The sequence below is a fragment of the Mauremys mutica genome, chromosome 6 (genome assembly GCF_020497125.1).
Source record: "Mauremys mutica isolate MM-2020 ecotype Southern chromosome 6, ASM2049712v1, whole genome shotgun sequence".
NCBI classification, from domain to species: domain Eukaryota; kingdom Metazoa; phylum Chordata; order Testudines; family Geoemydidae; genus Mauremys; species Mauremys mutica.
In genome coordinates, this window is record NC_059077.1 from 126,673,026 (window position 1) to 126,699,630 (window position 26,605).

The 26,605-nt window shown below is 45.1% G+C and overlaps 1 protein-coding gene across 1 annotated transcript in view; it reads right to left on the reverse strand.

Moving 5' to 3' along the window:
* NRG1 (neuregulin 1) overlaps positions 1-2,588 on the reverse strand; it is a 261,497-nt gene extending 258,909 nt beyond the window's left edge. Inside the window, exon 1 of the mRNA XM_045021034.1 lies at positions 2,516-2,588. The gene's annotated coding sequence lies outside the window, so the exon portion shown is untranslated. The remainder of the gene's footprint in view (positions 1-2,515) is intronic.
* Positions 2,589-26,605: the final 24,017 nt, after the last annotated feature.

Below are 26,605 nucleotides of genomic sequence, written 5' to 3' on the forward strand. Positions count from 1 at the left end.
TGCACCTATAGGAAGCTACACCTGATTCAAAGTGCAGCAACTCATCTGACACACACAGGTTACTGGGGACACAAATCCCTCCATTCAGTGCTCCCTACATGGGCTCCCCATTGGACACAAGCATCTAGTTCAAGGTCTCTGTATTGATTTTCATAGCCCTGCTTAGAATTGGCCCTACCTACACAAGAGACCATCTCTCTCCTAACACAATGATGACCTCATATAAGAACTTTGCTCTGCTGGAAAAATTAAGTTGCCAACAACCCAGAGAAGAGTAATCTCCTCAGGAGACAGAACCTCCATGAAAACTGGACTGAGACAATGGAACTCACAACCAGACACAGTTAGAATGACCCATCACCGCATTCAGAGCTAACTGCAATGCCGTTTCTTTGACATAGCTTACCTGTAACCACCCTCTCCAACACATCTCCAGCCCCACACTAGATACTTACTATCACCCATGTCCTCCCCCACAGGTAGTTGCAAGCTTGTTCCTGTCGGCAGGGCTGGGAGAGAGAGAGATTTTGGTGCTTCCTTTTTTTGGAAGCCTCCCAGATACCACAGTGATAACGAGCAACTTTATAAAATCTAGCTGGATCGAGAGAGAGATAATAAAAAGGTCAAAGGAGTATTTGTACCTGGTTTTGCATAGCAAGGGAAGTCTCCCCTGACGTATCTAAAACTCTTATTCACACTCATTAATAAGCGCAAGCCATGCAATCTGTCTCACTGAGCAAGACGGACTGAGAGAGGACATACATGGTGGTGGTATTTGGTTTATTGGCATGAGACTGGGATAGCTGCCACTAGTGAATTATACAAGTCATCTCCAATGGCTGATTATTAAACCTTCATATTGCATAACAGCGTCCTGTGGGTCACAGCACATTAAAAGCAACATTAGTTTAGGCATTTTAAAGCATTTTCTCATTTTCTGCTGCTGCTCCTTCTAAAGCAAGACACCTTAACTAACAATATTCCAGCTGTACCAATGAAAGGCAAGAAATTTAAAACAAAAAAGATCTCTAGGCTATACAGGGCTGAGTCTCTGTTACCCTGCACCACACAAAGTGAAGATGGCTCTAAATTGCTACCAACTCTGAATTTCAACATTTTAAACTCATTTTGCACTGGTGTAAACCATTATACATGGCCATGGGGAAATCAAATTCTATATTAGTTTTATTTGTATGACAGTCCCTTGTAGACACCCCACCCAAGGTCAGTGCCCCATTGTGCTAAGCACTGCACAAACACATAGTAAGAAACAGTCCCTGCCCCAGACAGCTTACATTTGAAATGTATATAAAATAGTTTGTTGATAAATCAGGGTGACATAATAGAAGGTCTTTAGGGCAAGGACCTGTCTTCCTATGTTTGTCGAATGCCTAGCGCAGTGGGACGCTGATCCTGATTGCACTGTTTGAGAAATACTACAATAAAAATAATACGTAACATGAATTCGTAATAAGGGCCAATATCTTAGGCTCTGATCCAGCAAGCTGATCCACATAGGCAGGAACCTACAGCTGTTTCTAGTCCAGATAGCTCACAAAGCACCTGACCTTAAAGTACCACAGGTCTGGTTTATCAGACCAGACTGATTTGGGGACAATGGGGATGGACATAGGGCATTTTTAACGGTGTGTTCTTTTTGTTCTTTTTGTTAAAAGAGGAAACTGGCTGAAAGCTGCTCAAAAGTTTGGACTCTCAGATACAGTCCCGAGTAGAGATGAATTAGTGGGCAAAGTGCAGGCGAGGTGGCCAAAGGACAACAGAAATGCAGCTCATCAGGTGGCTGTGCCGTTTATCACAGAGATATCAGGACCACACGGTAGTAAAAAAAAATCAGTCTGGTTAAATAGTCATGAAAACTTACTAGCCCGGACACAAAATCTACTTGCCAAGGGCTTACCTTAAAAACTTGAATGCCATGTTGCTGAGATTGGGCTCTCCCTTTCTCTCTCACACACATACACTAGTGCCAGCTTAAGGCACCGTCTAAAGTCAGCCCATTATTACAGCCTATTCGCAACTCACAAGTGTTATCTCCACAGGGTCGCTAAACACACCGCCGCCAGAGCAGTGTCGTGTGGATGGGGCAAGCCGAGAGGAAGCCAGGGAGATCTCGCAGGCTGGCCCCGAGGACTCCCTCGGTGGATCCCAGCGGCGCTGTTGGGCAGGCGGGAGCAGCGCACCCCTAGCGCTGGGCACCGTGAGCGCGCAGCCCGGGCGCAGCGGGGGAACCCGCGGGGGCGCCGAGATGGGGAAGCAGCGGCTCCGCGCGTCCCCTTCCCCGGCTGTCTCGGCGCCCGGCCCCGGCCAGCCCCGCTCCCGCAGCATCGGCGCCGGGTCAGACGGCAGGGCTCCTCCTGCGCCCCAGGGCACCTGCTGCGGGGCAGCTGGGGAGAGGGCGCAGGGCTCGCCCGGGGGGCGCAAAGGGGACGGGACGCGCAGCGAAGCCCCGACCCGGCCGAGAAGCAGGAGAGCGGCGCGCGGGGGAGGCACTTACCTGCCACAGGTTCGGCCGCAGCGCCCCCCTCCTGGGGATCCGCTTTCCTGCCAGCCCCTCTGCCGCCCTTCTTGCCTTTCCTCCCTTTGCCTTCTCGCTTCTTCTCGGCCATCCCGGCCGGTGCTGCCCTAGCGCCCGGGGACGCTGCGCCCCTCTCCCCCGCTGAGCTCCGGGCCCCGCTGCCTGCCCCTGGCGCGCCGGCTGCCCCCTGCCCCTCGCTCCGCGCAGGCTGGAGCAGCGAGCGAGCCGCCGGGTGGGGGAAGTTCGCCTCTCTCTCTGCTGCCCCTTCCCCTGTGTCCCGGCTCCGGGGTCCCCCTCTGCTCTCTGGCTGCTGCTGCTGCTGCCACCTGGGACAAGGCGCCAGGACTTCCTGGAAGTTTGGGGAAACTCCTCTCTGCTATGTGTCTTTGCCCCCGCTTCACTAATGCCCGCCCCGGGCACCGCACGCTGCTCCGGGAGGAGCCTGTACGGGTCCGGGGCACAGGGCTGTGTTTGTGGGTGGATGGGGAGGAGCAGGAGCAGGAGCGGCTGCAGCAGCCAGAACCCGACAGAGGTCGCTCGAGCGGCTGGGAAAGCGCTGGGCGAAGCGGGGCGGCGTGCGCACGCCCGGGGAGCACGGACAGGCACCTTGGCCCGAGTTGCTGCCGCTGCTTGCTGCCTCCTTGTCCCGCGGGGAGCCGTGCGCGCGTGGGACCCCTTCCCCCTGCCAGAGCTCTAGCACAGGGCGGAGAAAGTCCCCCAAAGGAGGGAGGACACTGGGGAGCCCAAGTTCAGAGCCATGTGGCATTCGGAGGTCTGACCCTAGGCCACTTCCCTCCTCCCCCAGGGCAAGGCTGGGTTCAGTCCCAAACTCTTGGAGAGCCTCGACTGAAAGAAGGCCCCAGAGAAGTGTAAAGGTTGTTCTGGCTATTTGCAGGGTGGAAGTTAAAGTCTTCCCTTGTTTAAAAACAAAAAAACAAAACATTGTTTCCTTTCATTTTAATGATCTCCCTTTGCACCGTCAAAGCAAAACAGCCCCTCATATTTGTCTGCCACATTTTCATACTGCAGGGACTCTTCCAGAGTTTGAGGCCCTGTTCCTGCATGCTGAGATCCAGGCCCCACTGATTCCTTCATGAAAGACTGGAAAGTGAAGTGCATAAATGTTTAACAATACATGTGCCTGACATGGCTAATAAGCCTCTTAGCAGCCCCAATTCAGAAGTCCTTTGCTGAATAGGGATGGATTTAAGCATCTTCTTAAATATTTTGCTGAATATGGGACCTTATTGTACAGTGGAAACTGTAGTCTCTCAATTCTGACCCTAAACAGGGGTAAGGTGTGTGTGAGTTTGGGCTTTCAAACCTCAATCCCACAAGCTGTTCTTTGGAAGTGGATCCTTGCCCTTGTGTGAAGCCCTATCACTGGCGTCAAGTCCATGTAAAGTGCATGTGATGCTCAGATCCTTGTAGGAACAAATACTATATTAAAGTGGACTGTGCAGTCTGTAGGCCTCCAGCTGAATTCTTCTTATCTCATTAAGGACCTGAGCCTGTAAACATTTGCACCCAAGTGACAGTCACCCAAAAACCTGGATGCTTTAGTAAGTTGTTTAATAAAACATTTTTCTTGTTTGAAACCTGACTGACTTTTAATGGGACTCTGCAGAGTGGCACCTGTGTGGAATAACAGGCAGCATCGGTGCCTAAAATTGGGATTGCTGAATTTTCCTTTAATATTTATCAGCATTTAGTGGATAAGAGAGAATGGTATGTTATTTTTAATGTCCCTAGGATTCAAAGTACGGTATTTAAAATAATCACCATGTACACAAATGGTGTGATAATAATATTTTCTAATATTGTCAACTACAATTGTTCAAAAATTATGAATCAAGCCTCAAGAAAATCATGTGAATTTAAAATTATACATTTTAGGTTCCTTTTATTTGTTGTCTAGGGTTGTAGCCTTTAGGGTTCATATTTTCAAGCTTTTCTCCACAATCACAAGGGCTAGAAACTTACTTTTCTTTCAATAAAAACTGTGATTGTCAGGGACCATGATTCCAGCATCTGGGGTTTTAAGAAACATACCCAATTTTGCGACACTTCTGATAAAACCGTAAGAGTTGACAACACTGCAGTAAACATCAAAACTGGGTCTGATTCTACACTCATTGATGTTAATGAAAATCCAGTGAGTTGCAAGACTAAGCCCTATCTGAAATATGCATCATCAGTGTATGAAAGAATAAGGTGGGCAAATTTTTAATAGAGAAAGTCAATATTGGTGTCTATTTTTCCAGTCTTCAATGCATTCGAATTGCACTTGAATTCTTGATATTCTTCAGTGTTCTGACATGTGAACAGGCCAGATAGGGATTAATATAAAGCCGGGAGAAGGAAAGCAGGTCTGAGGATATACAATTTGCCATTGAAAAAATATTATTGGCTGCAGTAGCTCTGTTTTTCCTTAAGGGGTCACAACTTAGCAAGGAGGAAGCATTATCTGGCAAAATGTGGAGAGAAGAAAAATCAATGTGGAGAAACATACTGTACTTTCAAACACTTCTGAGGTAATCTTCTATATACTTGAGTTTAAATGCTCAAGATAAAGTTTTACCCCCACTATTTATTAAGGGATATTATTATATAATAATTATTGTGAATTAATTGTATTATTATTTTTCAAGTGCAGACAGCAAACAGTATGCTTAGACACAGACCCCAACCCAGGGGCTTTCCTTGTTAGGTTCCAATACTGCAAGTTGATCATTGAAGATCTGTGTGGCTGCAGGATCATGGGCGAAAAATAGAGGGCCGAATTCTGATGCTCTTACTTCTTGGACAGTCTTGTTGAAACAAACAGGGCTACTTGCACGGTAAGGGACTACTTGGCATGAGTATGGATCTCCGAATCTGCTCTCACAGAGGGAATTCATTCCTTTGAGACGTTGTCAGTCTACAGTGGTTTGCAGAAGAGATTACTTCTAGATAAAAAGTGAGAAGGTGGAAAGGGTAGCTCCTGGTACTTTACCCTTCTCCCTCAGCACCTTGTTGGTGCCAGCTTCCAAGCACCGTGGCACAACTGGTAATACCTGCTATATCACCATTTGCAGGAAGCACTGGAACTGACCAATTGCAGCATGTTGGTAGACTATAGGTTTCCAGTACAACTGGCTCGAAAATGTTGCTTCCCCCTACCCCACATACACATACACACAACCCATGGACAATTATGATGAAAATGCCCCCCAAAATCAGTTTTTGTTAACATTTTCCACAGCTCTTCAACAGTTTCAATTTTTAAATAGACAAGATTTTTTTTAATCAGTCATCACTGCAAATCATAAGGCTGACCCCTGCAGTCCTTACACAGGCAAAGCTCCTACTGCCTTCAATGGGACTTTTGCCTGAGTGAGAAGTGTAGGATTGGGTCTGATGTTTTCAATGCACTGTCTGTACTTGTTAAATTCCTTTTAGTAGTGATAGTAAAATGTTAGTGTCCTGGATACTACATGGGAATGGTAGAGCTTTGTTGGCAATAGCTATGTCTACACACACAAGTTGCATCACTAACTTTACATGTATTGTTAAAGTGCTACAACTGCCTCAGGCCTGGTCAAAACTTATGTCAACATAGCGATAGCACTCAGGGGTGTGAAAAATCCACCCCCCTGGGTGTTGCAGCTATGCCAACCTCACGCCTGGTGTTGTCTCAGCTCGGTTGATGGAAAAATGTCAGAGAGGTGGTGTTCTTACAGCAGTAGAAAAAATCCTGTAGGCTGTGTCTCCACTGGGATCATGGCAGCCTAGCTAAGGTGCCATAGCTATAGACCCTGGAGTGTAGACATGGCCTCAGGATACAGGGAGTTTATCCCAGCCTAAAGGTAGAGCTTATACCCATATAGCTTAGGGCATGGCTACACTTGCAGGTGTAGAGCGCTGTGAGTTAAACTAGCCCTCGGAGACCGCAGCACAGAAAGCTGTTCACACTGTCAGCTGCAAGCGCAGTGTGGTGGCCACATTTGCGGCACTTGTAGTAGCATTGTGAGTGGTGCATTATGGGCAGTTATCCCACAGAGCACCTCTTCCAATTCTGGTGCTGTGGCTTGTGGGAGGGGGGTGGGGAGTGCGGGACATTCTGGGTCCTATCCCAATGGCCCGTGATGCATCGCTTCACATCCCAGCAATCCCTGTGCTTCCGTCCATATTTGGCGCCATCTTTCAACGTTTTTTGTACTGCGCACTCTGTCTTCCCTTTCGGTCTGTGGGAATGGATCCTGAACTTGTGAGGAATATGCTGATGGGTCTCACCAGCACATCACGAATTGCAGGCGAGTTACTCCTTTAAGCCATGAAGTGACAGTGAAGAGTCCAACGATGATGTCAACTCGCATAACGCATATGACATGAGATTGCTTGTGGCATTCATGGACATGCTCACCACAGTGGGATGCCACTTTTGGGCTCGGGAAACAAGCACTGAGTGGTGGGATCACATCGTCATGCAAGTCTGGGATGATGAGCAGTGGCTGCAGAACTTTTGGATGAGGAAAGCCACTTTCATGGGACTGTGTGCTGAGCTCACCCCCCACCCTGTGGCACAAGCACATGAGATTGAGAGCTGCCCTGACGGTGGAGAAGCGGGTGGCTATTGCAATCTGGAAGCTGGCAACTCCAGACAGCTACCGATCGGTTGCTAACCAGTTTGGAGTGGGAAAGTCGACCGTTGGAATCGTGTTGATGCAAGTTTGCAGGGCCATTAATGGCACCCTGCTCAGAAGAACCGTGGCTCTGGGCAACATGCGTGACATTGTGGATGGCTTTGCACAAATGGGTTTCCCTAGCTGCAGAGGGGCGATAGATGGGACGCATATTCCAATTCTAGCACCAGACCACCTAGCCTCTGAATACATAAATCAGAAGGGATAGTATATCTCTATGGTTCTCCAGGCACTTGTGAATCACCGTGGGCGTTTCATGGACATTAACACAGGCTGGTCTGGAAAGGTGCACGACGCATGCCTCTTTCAGAACACTGGCCTGTCGAGGAAGCTGCAAGCAGACCAGAAGATCCCATAGGGGAAGTCAAAATGCCCATTGTGATCCTTGGAGACCCCGCTTACTCTTTAAAGCCGTGGCTCATGAAACCCTACACAGGGAGCTTTGACAGCAACAAGGAGCGGTTCAACAACAGGCTGAGTCGGTGCAGAATGACTGTTGAGTGTGCTTTTGTCCGTTTAAAGGGCCACTGGCGCTGTCTGTATGGGAAGCTGGACCTGGCCGATGACAACATCCCCACAGTTATAGCCATGTGCTGTACCCTCCATAACATTTGTGAAGGGAAGGATGAAAGCTTCACTCAGGCATGGACCTCGGAGGTTCAACACCTGGAGGCTGAATTTGAACAGCCAGAGAGCAGGGCTATTAGAGGGGCCCAGCACGAGGCTTCAAGGATTAGGGATGCCTTGAGGGAGCAATCTGATGCCGAAAGCGACCAATAATGTTTGGTGCCCTGAACGGGAGTGAAGTGCAGTGGTTCCAGTGCTAGTAGGCATCTGTGTTTGCTATGTGTGATGCACTGACTTGCAGTGCCTGTTGCTTTCCTGGGCTACGGTATCTTTTACTTAATGCAATAAAGAATGTTTTCAAAGCCAAATAAATCATTTATTGAAAAGAACAGAACTGCAGGGGAAACACACATGGTATGACACATCTGTGCTGTCTGGGTGGAGGGAAGGGGGCAGGGTGGGGAACGGGACAATCACAGATTTGCGTATGTCCTTAGCATATTCAGCCTTCCTGTCTGGAGTGCCGTGCAATGAGTGCTGCACTTCAGGCTGGCTAAAATGCATGGTGCTGGGGGTTGAGTGCAGTGTGCAGTGGGTAAGGGTTATAGTTTGCAGTGCTGGATGGTGAAGCTACAAGTGTTGGAGGCAGCTGATGGTGATAAGAACCTGGATGTTGGGGAAAGTGGGTTGGCGATGACATGGGTGCACAAGGGAAAGAGTTTTGGGACAAGGGCTGCGGGCGGAGAAGGGGGGGACTGGCTGGCACGGATGTGCTTCGCCTGCATTGCTACGAGTGCCTGTATCAAGTCTGCTTGGCGCTCCATGATGCTTAGCAGCCACTCCGTGCTTTGGTGCCAGCAATCCACATTCTGCTGGCAGAGCCTCCTTTCAGTCTCCTGCCACTCCTGCACTTTTTGATTTTCATTAAGGGACTGCTGCATGACTTCATGCAGCAGGTCCTCTTTGCTTCTTCGTGGACGCTTCCTGATCTTTGCAGCCTTTCGGCCGTTGATAACAAGGACGGCTGGGATCTCAAGATTGTATCTGTAAAGCCAAACTGCAACACTTAACAGAGGCAGCATTGTTCATACCAGACAGAGCAATGATTTGGCCAAACTTAAAGACAGCTATAGTGTACACAACAGCAGAAAGTGCCCATCCCAAAGCGAGCGCACATAACCCACAGGAGCCCCAAAATGGTGAGTAAGCACAGGGGCAAGGGGGACTGATTGTTTCAGGGCCGTACTGTCCTCTGCGGTTCTGTGCCTTGGGGAGAGCCAACAGCTGCAGGCCCTCCCCCCCCCCGAACACTGTCCCCACATTTTCCACAGGATGAGTTCATCCTGGAAGATATCTCACTGCTGAGGGTGACCTGGGAAGCAAGGGATGGTCTTCTACTACAATGCGGCTTCTGCTCTGGCCCATATGCAGCAATGGTCCCCCCACCCATCACGGCACAGTGGTGCGGACATGTTAGCCTGACTGGGACAAGGAGCACAGCAGCTCTGCCAAGGAACCTGCGCAAGCGGATTGCCCATCTTCTGCATGAGACCTTCGATGAGATCACTGAGGCCGATTACCACGATGTGAGAGAGCACATCAATGCCCTATTCTGCATCCAGCTCTAACCCTGCAACCCTCCTCGCCCGAACAGCCCGCACCGAACAACTTCCTTCCCAAAATAAAAGCCATTTACCGGGCACCCCCTCTGCTGTTTGTTCTTCCCCAAGCACCGGCCGCTGCAACTGGCTACCTTCCTCCTGGCTTGAGAACAGCTCCTGGCTGCATGCGTCTAGGGATGCCAGGCCATCCTCTGGCTCTGGGCCCCCCTCCTCCTCAGCACCCTCGCTCCCACTTTCCTCCTCCTGCCTTGTTGCACTCTGGGCTGCCACGGCCTCTGAAGTGTCCATGGTGGTCCTCAGAGTGGAGGTGGGGTCACCCCCAAGTATCGCATCCAGCTCTCTGTAGAAACGGCAGGTCGTGGGAGCAGCACCGGAGCGGCCGTTTGCCCCCCATGCTTTGTGGTGGGCGTTCCGCAGCTCCTTCACTTTAACCCTGCACTGTCGTGCGTCCTGGTCATGGCCCTTTTCCATCATGTCCCTTTATATCTGCCCAAAGGTATCATAATTCCTACGGCTGGCACGCAGCTGGGACTGGACAGCGTCCTCCCCCCAAACACTGATGAGGTCCAGCACCTCGCCATTGCTCCATACTGGGGATCGCCTGGCGGGTGGAGGCATGGTCACCTGGAAAGATGCGCTGAGAGCACTCCACACCTTGCTGACCAAACAGGAAGGGGAATTTCAAAATGCCCAGAGAATTTAAAGGGTGGATCTGACGGTTGGTCACCTGAAGGCAGGGCAGTAGAGTTCAAAGTGATGACTTGAGTGGCTAGAACAGGCATTGTGGGACACTTCTGGAGGCCGATCAGAGCGCATTAATAGACCAGGGCATCCACACTGGCACCGCAGCGCTCCAGTCGGGGCACAGCAAGCGCTATGCCTCTCACAGAGGTGGAGTACCAGGGGCACCCCAGCCGCAGAGTCTGGGCACTCTACGTGCCTTGCCAGTGTGGACACCTCAGGAGTTAGGGTGCCCAGGGTTGACTCAATGTGCTCTAACTTGCAAGTGTAGCCAAGCCCTTAGTTCCATACAGGAAGCAGAGTAAGCTATACTGGTAGAAGGCACCTTTATACTGATATGACTGCATCCACACTAGGTTTTGTACTGGTGCAACTACATTGGTAAAAATCAGGCCCATAATTGACATAGTGGTACAAAAATTGTTTGTAGACCAAGCCTTACATTGCTAAGCACATACCTTAATACTTTGTAATCCTGTAGCACATTCCATCTGAAGACAAAGCACTTTATCGATATGAGTGAAATAACTCTGTGAGGAAGACAAGTATTGTCCTTATTTACAGATGGGGAAACTGAGGCACAGACTTGTTATGTGTTACACAAAAACCTGAGGAACAGCCAGACTGACAACCCAGATCTCTGGGCTTCCAGCCCTATCTTTTAACCACAAGACTATCCCACATATGGTAGATTGGATACATAGGGCTTGATTCTCCATTGCCCTGCACCTTGTGCAGTTATTTACACCGGTGCAAAGTGAGTGCAAAATGCTACTAAAACATCCACTTTGCACTTGTGGAAATAACTGAAACATGCAGGGCAACAGAGCCTCCTACTAAACTAAAAATAAATAGAGTGCTCCAATGATCTAAACAGTTCTGCCGCTAAAATGCTACGGACCAATTCTCATTTACACATAGGGTCTGTCTAGATGGCAGTCATTGGGTGCGATTGCCACTTGAGTAGATGCACTTGAACTAACTTTACTTTCACCAGATCAGGTCCCAGACCAGTGAAACCATGGCAACATGGGCTGTACAAGCCCTCTTGGAACTCCAGGTAATTACTCACAGGGCTAGCAAAGCTAGGATGTTACTCTTCCGGGATTCACAGGGCTAGCCTCGCTGTGGCTAGCTCAGATATGTCAGCTGAAGCTGCAATTACTCCCAACGGTTGCAGTCTGGACAGACCCATAATTCACATCCATTTTAAGGCTTCTTTACATTGGCAGAGTGATATAAAGGGGCATTAGGCCTGGTCTCCGCTGCACCCATTTAACTAAGTTGGTTTCAAGCTGATGTAGTTAAGCGCAATCCTCAAATCCATCTGCGGGTGTGCCTACACTCTCACCAAGCTAGCACGCTAAGACTAGAATGGAGTAGTAGAGTGAGTGGTGGGAGGGGCGAGCTGCCCTGAGTACAATCTCCTCTGAGACGCTAAGTATGTCCTAGGGCTGCTAAACCCTCCCGCTGCTTGCGCCACTGCGGCGACCTTCTGTGTTTAGCGCACTGGCTTGATCAGAGCTAGCACAGGTATGTCTCCTTGAGCTGGGAATCACAAAAAGTGCAGACAGACTCAATCAATGACTGATCTCGATTTACACTACTTTAAAACCTCTGTAAGTGAGAGGAATTTAGACTCATAAGCCTGAATTTTCATATACAGTAAGGCCCCTTTATGCTGCTCTGACAGTATAAAGAAAGGGGGCTTAAGGTGACCACATATGTAATGTATTAAATATAAATGTAGTGTAAACAAGAATCAGGCCCATAACATCTAACTGGGAATAAACAACCTCATCTCTGACTATATTTGACATTTTGTCAGCAGTTAAACATTTGTAAGCTTAATAAAAATCATTGACACCTACTCAGCTGAATCAGTACAACAGTCGCTTTTATTTTAGTGACCTTTATGAAGATGCAGATCCTGATTACATAAAGTCTCCAAGCAGTGGTTTAAGGATCAATGTTATAGACCAATGCCTTTGGCAACAGTAATGCTTGAGGCAGGTGATGACGTTTCTTTAGCGTCTTTTTTCTGGAAATGGCAAATTTTTTAGTTATTTGTGTATGTGTTTGTATATACACTGCCACAAAAAAGGATCTGACAGCATCTGATTTATCATCAATTTTATGGACCTGATCTGTGAAAGTTCAGAAAATGTCACAATGTGGGACTCGGAGCTTTAATGTTTATTATTTCTGAGCTTTCAGGGGCTTGAAATCAGCACTGCTAGTCAGATTAACAGGCAGGAAACTGACACAGTGAGTGGTCTGGTATGAGTTTGTGACAATTACATGGATTTATTGAGAACAAATTTTAGTCTCCTTCAAATATATTGGGCTGAATTCTCCTCTCATTCATACAAGTGCCACTCCTATTGCAGTTGATGAGAACTTCACCCATATAGCTGACAGCAGAATTTTGCCTTTTCTAAATGACAAATGAGGGGGAAAGGGCACAGAAAGTAAAGTTCTATTATAAGGAATGATTTTGGCACCCTCCGGTTTAATTACTTTATCTCAATGTCCACTACATCCAGATCCACAAAACAGTAAAACTTTGCAACGCAGGCAGTGCACTGAGACCTGGCGCTGAGTGGTCTCTCATGTATATTCGTGTAACTCCCATGACTGAAATGGCAAAGTAGCATAATCCACATTGATTCCGTTCACGCCGCACTCCCCGTTAGTACCTGGCCCAAGCCAGGGAAGCTAATGATTCAGCCAGCAGCTCACATTTGGTGATGAATCCTGGTCACATGCCACTTGAGCCAGACTGCGCATATGCTAAGAAGTATATTCAGTCAGGCTCAGGGTCTCCTCTCACTTACACTGATGCAAGTCAGGAGTAAATCCATGGTTCCTCTTGATTTACATCAGAGTAAATGAAAAGAGAATCTAGTCCCTACTGAATAACAAATCAAGGTGGGTTACACTACTTTGCCTCTTACATTCACACCAACATTACAGTCCACTTACTTCTGATGGGTAGCTCACACTGAAGTATAGAGCTGCTGAATTTGGCCCAGGGATTTCAAATGAAGTTGCATGTGCTTATTACTGGCTGAATTTAGTGTCATATGTCCAAACCCACAATCCGGTGTTTTGCCACGTGACAGCACATAGTTTTTATTGATATTGTACCACTCTGTTAAGGTCTCATATAAACTTCACCAGGCCACACCACCAAACAGAAAATTATTACAAAGTGGCAGCATGGAGAAATGTTGAATTGTTCTCAATATTTTTTTTAACACTAGCATGTGAAATCATTTATGTGTGTGTGCACATATGCGATAGTTCAAAAAGGGATCATTTTCCCCATCTATCAGACATTTGCAGCTGCATGCGAAAATGCACAACTACTGGGAAGTCTCAGATTTGCATAATTTCCATAAATTGGCCTTTAGATTCCCAGCACCAATTTTATATCCAAAATACCTGGTTTGTGTGTGCAGTCATGAGAACTTTGCAAAGATTTTTGCACACAGCTCCAGACACCAGCGGTTTTGAAAACAAGGCCATGGGCAGCAAAATGAATTTTTAAGACAGGTCTAAAGCAAAACCAACTACCAGGGCTGGATGTATTACCTCATAAATGTTATGCTTTTATCCAAGAATGAATGATTATCCCCAAATCTCCAACTAAACCACTGGGCTAGTTTTTTCAAACTCTGGTGGGTCCCTCAGGGCTCACTTTGCTACTCCTACCCTGCCTTGAATCACCAACTCTCTGAAGAGAATTGCTTCTGTTTGGAATCAGTCACCACAATTCAATCAAACTGGAGTTATCTAAAGTACTTCTACAGCCCCCACTTCCCACAGTATCTGCGAGTCTTCCAGTCTTTTCTGTATTTCTCCATCCCACGGAGAAGAGAAGTGTTACATTCCCCTTTTTTACAGAAGGGCAAGTTACTTAGCCTAAGGTCACACAGGAAGTTTATTCCAGAGCAGAGACTGGAACATAGGTCTCAAGTCCTAGGCTACCATCCTAACCACCAGGCCATCCTTCCTTTCTTCCCCAGTATCGTGTGGATTGTACTGATGCCATGTCCTCTACAGATCTTGGTGGACCAGGGAGAGTGAAACTTGTACCTGAAATTTTCCCCAAGCGAAGAGCATTATGGCCGCTCCAACTCTGTTCCAAATTCTAGTTGGCAGTAAACGATTATTTGAATCACAACAATGCATTGCATTGAGCAACTCTTTACCAAAGTCATGAAAAGCAAGTACGTTTTTCCTAGTGATACTTAATATCCTGTGTAATTAGTAAGGAATTTGTCACTTCTGAAGCACAGTGATCATTTACAAGTAAAACAAACGAACAAAAAACTACAGTGCGTATGGGGGAGGGAAAGAAATGTAAATCAGATGATTTCATTTAGATTCTTCTCTGTTATTGCTGGATAAACTTTCCAACAAGAAAAAAGGATGAGATTCTTCTCTCCCATAGGTTAGCTGGATGGAAAACTGATACAATTTTCTGCTTGTAACAATAGTAGAATGTCTCTGCTGCATCATCTGTTACTTTCCACAAATGAAATTAGATGCACAGCAGCGAGCTAACATAGATCACATATGTTGTTGAGAGGAGCCTCCTTGACTGTGTTGCGTCTTGTGTATTAGCCTTGTCAATGCAATCTTCAGAACACGCAATTAAATGACAGAGAGAATAAGAGAAGGTGAAGTCTTCCCAGTTAAGTATTTAGGGCCTTGAGCCAGCAAGGCCCATAAGCAAGTGCCTAGCTTGAGTGTAACCCACTGGTGTATGTTACAGGTCCCACTCTGCACCTGATCCACAGAGGATATGACTCTGTTATAGTCCAACCTAGTGGGGATTAACTGAAGTCCCTGCTTCAGTCCACAGTGTGTCAGCCAAGATGCTGGCCATCACATAAGCACAGGAGTAATTCTATTCATTTATGCGAGACTACTTGTCTTAAAGTTAAGGAGATGCTTAAGTACTTTGCTGAATGGAGGCCTGAGAAAGAATGCTCATCTTTTAGAAGGAGGATGCTAAGCATTAGCCCCTTTGCCTTTCTTTACTACGAGGAATTTTGGTAAAGTCTGTCTAAAATGTCACTTCTCCTGTCAAAGGGTCTCAGCTGCAAACTTGGCTGAGGAGTTTGTTTCAATAATATCCTGTTTTCACTAAGTGTATCCAAGGCACCCAGGCATAAGATCATTGTTGTAACTTTGCCTCAGAATGGGAAATCTGGTGTGCGGGTGGGGTTATCGTATTACGCTGTGAAATAAGGATTGAAGTGAAAGGTTACACAGGAAACTAGTCAAGTGGTAAAGGAAGGACTCGGAAATCCATTTACGTATGCCTCAGATAATAACGTTTTGAAATGGACCTAAATACTGTATTCAGGATGGCCCTTGCAGAGGTCAAGAGCATAATCAACATTTTCTTGCTTTGTACCTCCACTAATTAAAGGAGTCTGCCCCAAAAATTCACGTGAACATTCTGCAGTTATGCAAAATCAGGGTACCTTAACAAGCACCTAAGGCCTTGATTCAGCAAGGTACTTAAGAGCATGCTGTTATAAAAAGGATGGTGATCGGCTCTCCTCTGTGTCCACTGGAGGCAGGACAAATAGTAATGGGCTCAATCTGCAGTAAGGGAGATTTAGGTTAAATATTAGGAAAAACTTTCTAACTATTAGGGTAGTTTAAGCTCTGGAACAGGCTTCCGAGGGAGGTTGTGGAATCCCTCTCTTTGGAGGTTTTTAAGAACAGGTTGGACAAACTCCTGTCAGGGATGGTCTAGGTTTACTTGGTCCTGCCTCAGGGCAGGGGGCTGGACCTGATGACCTCTTGAGATCTCTTCCAGCCCAATATTTCTATATGTTATGGCTAGCTTTAAGCCTTGATTCAAATGGGACTTACACACAAGCTTAAGTGCTTTATGGAATCAGGGCCTTATACAGTAACAGCACCATACCTTTTATTCTTTTCTTTAATTCCTTTGCTAATACAACAGCTTTGCCTTTCCTATTAACGCTGTGTGTTGGGGCTGACAGCTTTAATAGCATCTCCAAAGCCTGTGCCTGGTGATAGTTCAGAAGATTCCTTCCTTCCTCCTAAGCTAATTACTTTCCATTTTTTCTGTACAGAGCTGCATTTGAGGATAAATGGGCCAATGGCATCTAGAATGCAGGGGCCCAGTCATCCTATCCCAAAAAGTATAATCAGAACCACCCCAGCCCTACAATCAGAAATATTTTGAACAACAAAAGACAAGCTGTGCCTGCTAAAATTCAAGCCACAGGCTAAAGTCAGACCTACATTTTCCTAGTACATCTACTCACATATCCCTGTGAGATTGTGAGTAGATGTACTATAGACTGCTTGGTAAAGTTTGGAAAACGATCTTATACTCTGAAATTTGAAATTCACTTCAAAATGTTGCCGATACAACATTGGGGTATATGCTAACTCTGCCTCTGTTTGGCCAAAAAACTCCTGAGACGGTAACAAAATTAGTAGAAAGGTTGCACAAAAGTTTAGGGGCGAGATCTTCAACTGGTGTAAGTCAACATAGCTCCACTGAAGTGAATAGAACAACACTGATTTACCCCAGTTGAGAATCTGGCCTTAATGCACCATGAATATTTCCAATCCAGTACTAATTTAGATGTTCCATTTAGGCACCGGTATATAAAAGACATGTTTAATTAAAGATAATTAATGCACTGGATATTCAAACCCTGATACTGCAAAACTTATGCACAAGCTAAACTTTAATCATGTAAGAAGGCCTGTCTACCACAATAGGAGTACTGTACTCATCTGTAAAGTTACTCCAGTTTGCAGAACTGGAGGCTTACATGCCTTTTGCAGGGTGGACTGATTCAAACAAAGTGATTCAAATCACTGATTTTAATCATAATTCAAATAAGCAAGTGGGAAACCCTCCCTTAAAGCATCAGTTGTAATCTTATTTCTATTTGTACTTTTTATATTCCTAAGAAAGGTTGATTCTCATTGATTGATAACCATTAAATCATGTTGATTTGCAACTAAATATAGCCTTTACACTAGATTTGACATTTCTTTTTGCTAACCAGGAGAATGCGCTGTATCTATACATATTTAAGCAATTATATAGCTTAATTTACATTTGTTCAGATTCTTAATGTTTACTTTTTTATGTTAGAAATGGTATTTGATTCATCTCTTATTTTCCAGATGATGAATATTTTTTTACTTGTGATTTGTGTCATGTAGGGTGACCAGATAGCAAGTGTGAAAAATCAGTACAGGGGGGGGTGGGGGGTAATAGGAGCTCATATATAAAAAAAATCCCAAATATGGGGACTGTCCCCATAAAATCGGGACATGTGGTCATCCTAGTGTCATGTCACATTTAGATGGGAATTGGAATTCAATTAAAATGCACAAAACCAGCATTTCATTTTTTTTTCCATAGTTAAGTACTACTACTTTAAATGTGTGGATAGATAAGAAACAAAGTTTATCAAAACATGTTTTTATTTTGTTTTTTAACTAACTGATTTATTAAACAAAAGAAATGTAATCTGTAGTTAATTAATTGAATTGACTGTTTCCAGTCACCACATCCTTCAAGATTTTAGAGCTAGTAGATCTCACCTTTTCACACCTTGTTTTTATTCATAGACTGGAAGAGGAAAACAAGCTTTCCTGGGTTTTCACCTCCCAATCAGCCTCTCATCTTTGAATGAACTAATCATTGAACTGAACTAGTTGAATAAATTGAAATTAAGAAAATATTCTGTCTGCACCTGCAGAAGAGGCTACTGCTGTCAAAAAATTGGTTTAGTATGTCAACAAACTCTGCTTCCAGGGGTTTAGCTAGTTACTTCCACCAGCTCAGTGCTTCGGTAGCAAACACCATGTACTACTTCAATTTTTTTATTTAATTAAATGATTTTAGTAGCTAATTGTAAGAATATAAGCTGCCATAATTTCAAATAGGTTTATTTTAAAAAATAAATATATATTAATTTAAATTAAAAAATCTGATTTAAATATAAAAATCTGATTTTTCCAAATTGATTTTTATCCACCTGGCCTTTAGTATTTCAGCCATGAATTAAAAAATAATGTGAATCACCACTACACAAATAAATCACATCTGATGATAACTTCAGACAAAACAGCAGAATCATTTGGGCCCTGATTCTGCAAACACGTATGCACATTCTTAACTTTAAACACTTAAGTAATCCAATGCAGTCAATAGGACTACTCACATACCTCAAGTTAATCGTGTGTGCAGGTGTCTGTGGGGCCAGGGTCTTAGAATTGATGTTAGGGCTTGTCCACATAGGGAAGTAATATGGGTGTAAGGTCGGGAGTGAATATAAAGTGCTCTAGTTATACTGATATAACTCCCTATGTGGATACTTTTATTCCAGTTAAAAGCTCGTGTAGACCGGGAAATTGACCGCCATAGTTGCTGTGAAATGAGCTATTCCTCAATAACTCCCCATGTGTGGAATAAAAGTGACTGCATTCTGGAATAATAAACCCAATCAGAAAGCAGAGTAATTCTGTAATAAAATCACTTTTAATCTGGAATAGAGTGTCCACATGGGGGATTCATTCTGGAAAAGCTAAATTATTCTGGAATAGTTATGTCAGTCAATTTCCCCATATAGACAAGGCTTAAAGTGTCCACATGGGGAGTTACTACAGTGGGTTAACTATCCTAGTATAGTATCAGAGGGGTAGCCGTGTTAGTCTGGCTCTGTAAAAAGTGACAGAGAGTCCTGTGGCACCTTATAGACTAACAGACATATTGGAGCATGAGCTTTCGTGGGTGTCACTGTTAGTGACATCATGACAGGCGTCCGACAAAGTGGGTATTCACCCACAAAAGCTTATGCTCCAATACATCTGTTAGTCTATAAAGTGCCACAGGATTCTTTGTCACTTTATCCTAGTATAACGTCCCGTGTGGACAAGCCCTGCACCAGAAACTCTTTACCAGAACACTAGATCCTCAGACACGTGTGCATGCGCGCATGCACACACACACACACACTTAAAACAGCCTTCAATAACTATGATTTAGAGCATACTCTGGCATGCAGAGCCCAATCTATGTAACATTAGAAACATGCACACATCTGTTTGCCACTTCCTTTGGATCACTAAAAACTTCTTACAGTTCTGCCATGTTTGCCAAATTTTGATTGTTTAAAATAAAGATAGCTGGGTTCTGGATATTTCCTTTTAGGGCAAGGTTGGCCGTAAACCCCCATTAATCCTAGCCCAGCATCACTAACTTCTATCAAGTAGTTTTAATTGGATCATAAAACATTCAGAAATGAGCCAATGCCAAGACTCCAATTACCCTAAATGTACTAGTTCTATGCAATTTTCTAGTAAAATACTGGAAGCTGTTGGCTTATTTGACTGAGAGGGAAGAAGAATCCATTTTAATGACAGATAGAGTCTCCACATTGGCTTGTGAGTTAAAATTAGTACTGAGCATACAATTTCCAATGAATACATTATTCAACACTTTTAGCCCTTCTTTATGCTCATGAACTATCCCTGGACGGACTGTAATGTTTATTAATGTGATTGCTACACATAATTGTTTGCTGAATCTTTTACTCAAACAAATTTCAGCCTACGAATTACTAGCAAACTGTTCATTGCAGCTATTCTGGATTCATGATTCACTATTCCAGCTGTGTGATTGTTCGTGTGCCCGGATTGGGTGACTGAACTTTTATAACTAGGAGCAGGGCCTGAATAAAACAATGGGACTGCAAGAGTAGCTGCCAGAGTCAGTGCATACTGACCCCTATCATGTGACTAGGAGTATTAACCTTTTGTGACCTGATCCCTGTTATGTATTTGTGGTAAGATAATAAAGGCTAGCGTCTTACCAGCACTCGTACATCTCACGTTTATTACATGGTGTCAGAAGAAAATTAAATCTTTGGCAAAAAGGGAGAAAATGAAGCCACCTAAATCCCTTAATTTTGAAGGGAACCTGCCAGAGAACTGGAGGAGATGAAGGCAGAACTATCAAAAGTTCCTGGAAGCAGTGAAACTGAAGAGGGTGAAATTCTCCATACTGCTACCTGTTGCATGCACAGAGGCACTGGAGAACTACAATACATTCTACTGGGAACATGTAGGAGAATGAAACCATTCCGAAATTTGAAGAACACTTTGATCTATGCAAGAACGTCAATTGTCAACAACAAATCTTCCTTCGAGAAACCAGCTGGCAGATGAGACCATTACAGTCCCAGGTAATAAAGTGAAGGCCTGGGAATATGCACAGTTAACAGGTTAATCAGAGAACAAAGTTTGAGGTATAACTGATAAGTAGGTCAAAGTGAAGTTATTGTGAGAAAATGGACTCGACTTTGCAAAAATGCATGGATATCTACAGGACCAGTAAACACTGTGTTTGCCAAATGAAGTAGGTTCCGACCCAAAGCCCACTGCAGTCAGTGAAAGGCTTTCCCCTCACTTCAATTGATAGTTGATCAAGTCCAGTGTTAGCAACTCATGAACCAAAGTGCATCTAATTAAAAAATGTACACCAAGGCACAGAGACAGAATACAGGGCTAACCAAATGGTAGAATCAAGATCTGTTTGCAATGAAGAGAGAGGCAATCACAACACGGCACATGTCCAGGCTCCATGGATGCAGAGTCATGCATGCAATAAAAGCAACCATTTGGCAAAAATGTGTTAGTCTCAGCACAAACTGGAAAGAATTACCAAAGGAAAACCCATGCGTGAACATACAGCTGGAGGACAAGGCTCTGATGATGCTGCGGAAAAGGGAGTTCTTTGTCGGATCTTCGAATACATTTACAAAACAATGTTCCACAACAGATTGATTTGCGACACTGGAAATAAATGAACAAAACGTGAATTCCAGATAGACACTGGAGCTGAGTGCAACATAATGAATTACAGCAAGTACTTAGAAAAAGATAAGTGACCGCCAAATGTTAATGTTAAAAAGTGCCCTTGTTTCATATACGAAGCACAAGATGAGCCCTTTGGCAAAGCCTTACTGGCACCTCTGCATAAGGACAGATACCACTGAGCAGAGACTGAAATAATGGATGAGGAAGTCTCATATGTGCTTGGCTTGAACTACAGTATGCAAATGCAGATAGTCACACATGTTAGAGAACTTTACAATTCAAACCCCTATAGACTAGACTGGGAGGCCGTGTAGACAAGCCCTAAATCTGTTCCCCTCTGAAATCAATGGTAAAACTCCCTGCTGGTCTTTTAGTTCCCAATAGACTTGCCTGTCACCCTCCATCATTCCTATCTCATCTCTTCCAATCCATCAGCCCATTCCTTCTGTAAAGGGCACCCTTTCTTCTCTTCTTCATTGCACAGTAAGACTCTTTTCTCTTTCACATATTGCAGCTTTGAAAATATTGGGACAAATTCTCTGCCGAAGTCACTGAGCTGTACCCAGTTACACCAGCAGAAAATTGGGCCCAGTCTTCAGATGTTACAATAGTGGTTGCATTTAAAACCATTTTTCTTTGTTCTTAGCAAACAGAAAATGTTAAGAATTTGCCGACAAGTCCTAGCAAAGAGCTACAGCCTGAATCAGCCTTTGGCTTATATGGCTGATTAATTTTTATAACATCAAACATCCTTGGATGCATCCCAATAACCACTGTTCGAACTAGTGTGGTCCTTTCTTAAAAAGTTTCTTCCATTCTGAGAGAGACTACTGATTCCGGCAGCATTCCCCGGGTTTAATTATAATCATTCCTAGGTCTTATACAGCACTTTGCATCCACAGCTCTCAAAGTGCTTTACAAAGGAGGTCAGTTTCATTATCCCCATTTTACAGATGGGGAAACTGAGGCATGGGGCAATGACGTGACTTCCTCAAGGTCACCCAGCACGCTGGTGGCAGAAGCAGAAATAGAGCTCAGGTCTTTTATGTGCCAATTCTATGTCCTATCTGCTGGACCACACTGCTGCCTGATAGGTAACATCTCTCAAACTGGTAACATTTTTCAAACTGGAAAGTGCAGCCACTTAACAGTACAATCCTTAAACCCTTACTTAAGGCCTGATCCAATCACCGTAGGATCAGTGGGAACCTTTCAATTGACTAGCATCGTCATCAGCCCAGGCCCACAATGCCAATGCAGGACCAAGCTGGGAAATGTGCTGGAGTGAGGTTTTATATGGTACCAGATTGTCCTTCAGAGATGTCAATATTCTGTACTCATCGTGACAGGTAAAACTGTGAGGATCCCCTCCACCCCCCGAGCTGATTATTGTTGCAGTTTGATTTGCAGTCCCACACGAGCTACCCAGTCAGTGATAAACTCTCAGCAGCATTGGTATGTCCAGAGTAACTGCACTGAAGGATGGGCTTATGGCCTCTGTTATTTCTATGTTACAACTCTGAAGTGCTACCGTGGCAGGTGACAAGGTACCCCCCTCACCATGGTAACTCCAGGCTGCAGCATAGTTGGAAGTGTGTGTATGTTTCCTGCCCTCTCTTCTTTGCTTGCTCAGATAGGCTACGTTTCCCTTTTGTCCTGCTTTCTTACAGCCCTTTGTTGGCTCTTCCACTTTTATGATCTTGAAGGGGAAAAAGTTGCTTGGCTGCTTAAACAGCTTAAACTTGGCTGCTTGAAAATGTGAGGATAAAAGCAATCCATATGAATGGAGAAATGGGCAAGTTAGTTCAACTCTCAGTGCTTCTGTTTCCCTCATGCCCTTTGTCTGACTTCTCTGTTGAGTATGTAAGCACTCGGAGGCAGGGACATGTAGATGTACAGAGCCTTGCACAACTTTGCCCTTACGTCAGTTAGGCCTCTAGTCAATACTATTATAGAAATAACAGTAACTCTGCAAAATACTAGACTTACATTATCAAATACCTGCACTTCTTTAAAAGCAGCAAAGAGTCCTGTGGCACCTTATAGACTAACAGACGTTTTGGAGCATGAGCTTTCGTGGGTGAATACCCACTTCGTCAGATGCATGTAGTGGAAATTTCCAGGGGCAGGTATATATATGCAAGCAAGAAGCACTTCTTTACATATCAGTGGATTTATATGTGTCTCTTCATTTACATACAGAGCATTTAGAACATGAACAATAAATTCTCAAGCTTCTATTGAATAATAATAAAATTATAAACAAAAATAATACTAATCAATAGCTCATATGCTCCATGTAAAGAATGAAAGAAAAATTCAAGCAGGAATCAAACTGGGCTAGTTTTTCAGCTGGCATACATCAGCATCAGAGCTGTAAAGATTGCCACCAGCTAAGTACCATATACATTTTCTGCCTGGGTTTTTTCCTGTATCACAGACTGTTGTCAAAAAAGTCGCAGGGGTGCAACACCTCAGCGGAGCCAGTGTGACAGATGATTGGCACGGAAGTCACCGTGCATTCAGACAAAGGTGAATTTGTGCGTCCAGTCTATTCTTGCAGCAGCCTCACTATGGAGGAGTGGGGGAACCCACAGGTCATACAATCGCTCTCATGCACACACTTGCACACACTCAGCTGGGATGACATTTGGGAGGTTTTCCTTTTCCTCTAGCAAAGCTGTAAAAGCTTTTCTTTCCTTTCCAAATGACAGTTGGAACGCTGGGAATGTGCAGGCACAGGCTTACCAGCTGAAGTGTGGCAGGAGCCAGGAAATCCCAATCCAAAGTCTCCCCCCGCCCCCTCCCACTGACAACAGTGGCAGCTCCTCAGCTATAGAGGTTCATTTTTCTATAGCATTTTTTTTCAGGAGAGGCAGTGCAGTCTACAGGAGTGCACACATGCTTCAGAGTCCTAATACTCTTAGGTTCTGATCCTGCCTCTGACGCTGACTTGTGCTATGACCTTGGAGGAGCCCTTTCAACACACTGCCTGAGGTTTCCCCATGTGTGAAATGGGAATATTCTGCCTCATTCATCTATTATACCGTAACAGCTGTGACTCAACTATAGCTTTAGGATACTAGCCATTTTTATCTTAACAAGATTGCTGTGTGCTAGTGCCCATTACTGTAGGATGGACTCTCTGCCCTACATCCAGACGCAGTCAGTGTGAATCAGTTTATAAACTCCACTTATGATTCATGTTAAAAAAAAAAGGCCTTTGGAAAACAAACATTATGTTCGCTACTTCCTCTCTTTCTGCTCGCCCCAAAAAATCTGCACTCACCGAGTACACGTCATCCAGAGCAGACTGTAGAGCATTTCTGTCTTTCTGACCTCAGTATGAGCTGGTATGGGAGATTAATAGCAAGTTACTTCTTTCATGACAAGGGATCTTTTGGTTATATGTGTCCATAGAATCATAGAATCATAGAATCTCAGGGTTGGAAGGGACCTCAGGAGGTCATCTAGTCCAACCCCCTGCTCAAAGCAGGACCAAACCCAACTAAATCATCCCAACCAGGGCTTTGTCAAGCCTGAGCTTAAAAACCTCTAAGGAAGGAGATTCCACTACCTCCCTAGGTAACCCATTCCAGTTCTTCACCACCCTACTAGTGAAAAAGTTTTTCCTAATGTCCAACCTAAACCTCCCCCTCTGCAACTTGAGACCATTACTCCTTGTTCTGTCATCTTCTACCACTGAGAACAGTCTAGATCCATCCTCTTTGGAACCCCCTTTCAGGTAGTTGAAAGCAGCTATCAAATCCCCCCTCATTCTTCTCTTCTGCACACTAAACAATCCCAGTTCCCTCAGCCTCTCCTCATAAGTCATGTGCTCCAGCCCCCTAATCATTTTTGTTGCCCTCCGCTGGACTCTCTCCAATTTATCCACATCCTTCTTGTAGTGTGGGGCCCAAAACTGGACACAGTACTCCAAATGAGGCCTCACCAGTGCTGAGTAGAGGGGAATGATCACATCCCTCGATCTGCTGGAAATGCCCCTACTTATACAACCCAAAATGCCATTAGCCTTCTTGGCAACAAGGGCACACTGTTGACTCATATTCAGCTTTTTGTCCACCGTAACCCCTAGGTCCTTTTCTGCAGAACTGCTGCCCAGCCATTCGGTCCCTAGTCTGTAACAGTGCATGGGATTCTTCCGTCCTAAGTGCAGGACTCTGCACTTGTCCTTGTTGAACCTCATCATATTTCTTTTGGCCCAATCCTCTAATTTGCCTAGGTCCCTCTGTATCCTATCCCTACCCTCCAGCGTATCAACCACTCCTCCCAGTTTAGTGTCATCTGCAAACTTGCTAAGGGTGCAGTCCACACCATCCTCCAGATCGTTAATGAAGATATTGAATAAAACCGGCCCCAGCACCGACCCTTGGGGCACTCCACTTGATACCGGCTGCCAACTAGACATGGAACCATTGATCACTACCCGTTGAGCCCGACTATCTAGCCAGTTTTCTATCCACTTTACCGTCCATTCATCCAGCCCATACTTCTTTAACTTGCTGGCAAGAATACTGTGGGAGACTGTATCAAAAGCTTTGCTAAAGTCCAGAAATAGCACATCCACTGCTTTCCCCTCATCCACAGAGCCAGTTATCTCATCATAGAAGGCAATTAGGTTAGTCAGGCATGACTTGCCATTGGTGAATCTATGCTGACTGTTCCTGATCACTTTCCCCTCCTTTAAGTGGTTCAGGATTGATTCCTTGAGGACCTGTTCCATGATTTTTCCAGGGACTGAGGTGAGACTGACTGGCCTGTAGTTCCCTGGATCTTCCTTCTTCCCTTTTTTAAAGATGGGCACTACATTAGCTTTTTTCCAGTCGTCCGGGACCTCCCCCGATTGCCATGATTTTTCAAAGATAATGGCCAATGGCTCTGCAATCTCATCGGCCAACTCCTTTAGCACCCTCGGATGCAGCGCATCCGGCCCCATGGACTTGTGCTCGTCCAGCTTTCCTAAATAGTCCCGAACTACTTCTTTCTCCACAGAGAGCTGGTCACCTCCTCCCCATACCGTGCTGCAGAGTGCAGCTGTCTGGGAGCTGACCTTGTCTGTGAAGACAGAGGCAAAAAAAGCATTGAGTACACTAGCTTTCTCCACATCCTCTGTCACTAGGTTCCCTCCCTCATTCAGCAAGGGGCCCACACTTTCCTTGACTTTCTTCTTGTTGCTAACATACCTAAAGAAACCCTTCTTGTTACTCCTAACATCTCCGGCTAGCTGCAACTCCAAGTGTGATTTGGCCTTCCTGATTTCACACCTGCATGCCTGAGCAATACTTTTATACTCCAGTTTTCAATGACATGCTGCTGACACACAGGGGCTGGAAAACACATGGATTTGGCCAGCTAAGAATTGCCCCAGCGTTACTGAGCTCTCAGCTGTCACACAGCTGACACCCTGATTCTCCGCAACAACCCCATTGGGTGTGGGGGTTCTACACAATGGATACATGCAACAGTGTTTGTACAACACCTGGCACAATGGGGTCATGTCCATAACAGGATAATGGCGTTTGAGTGGTTTT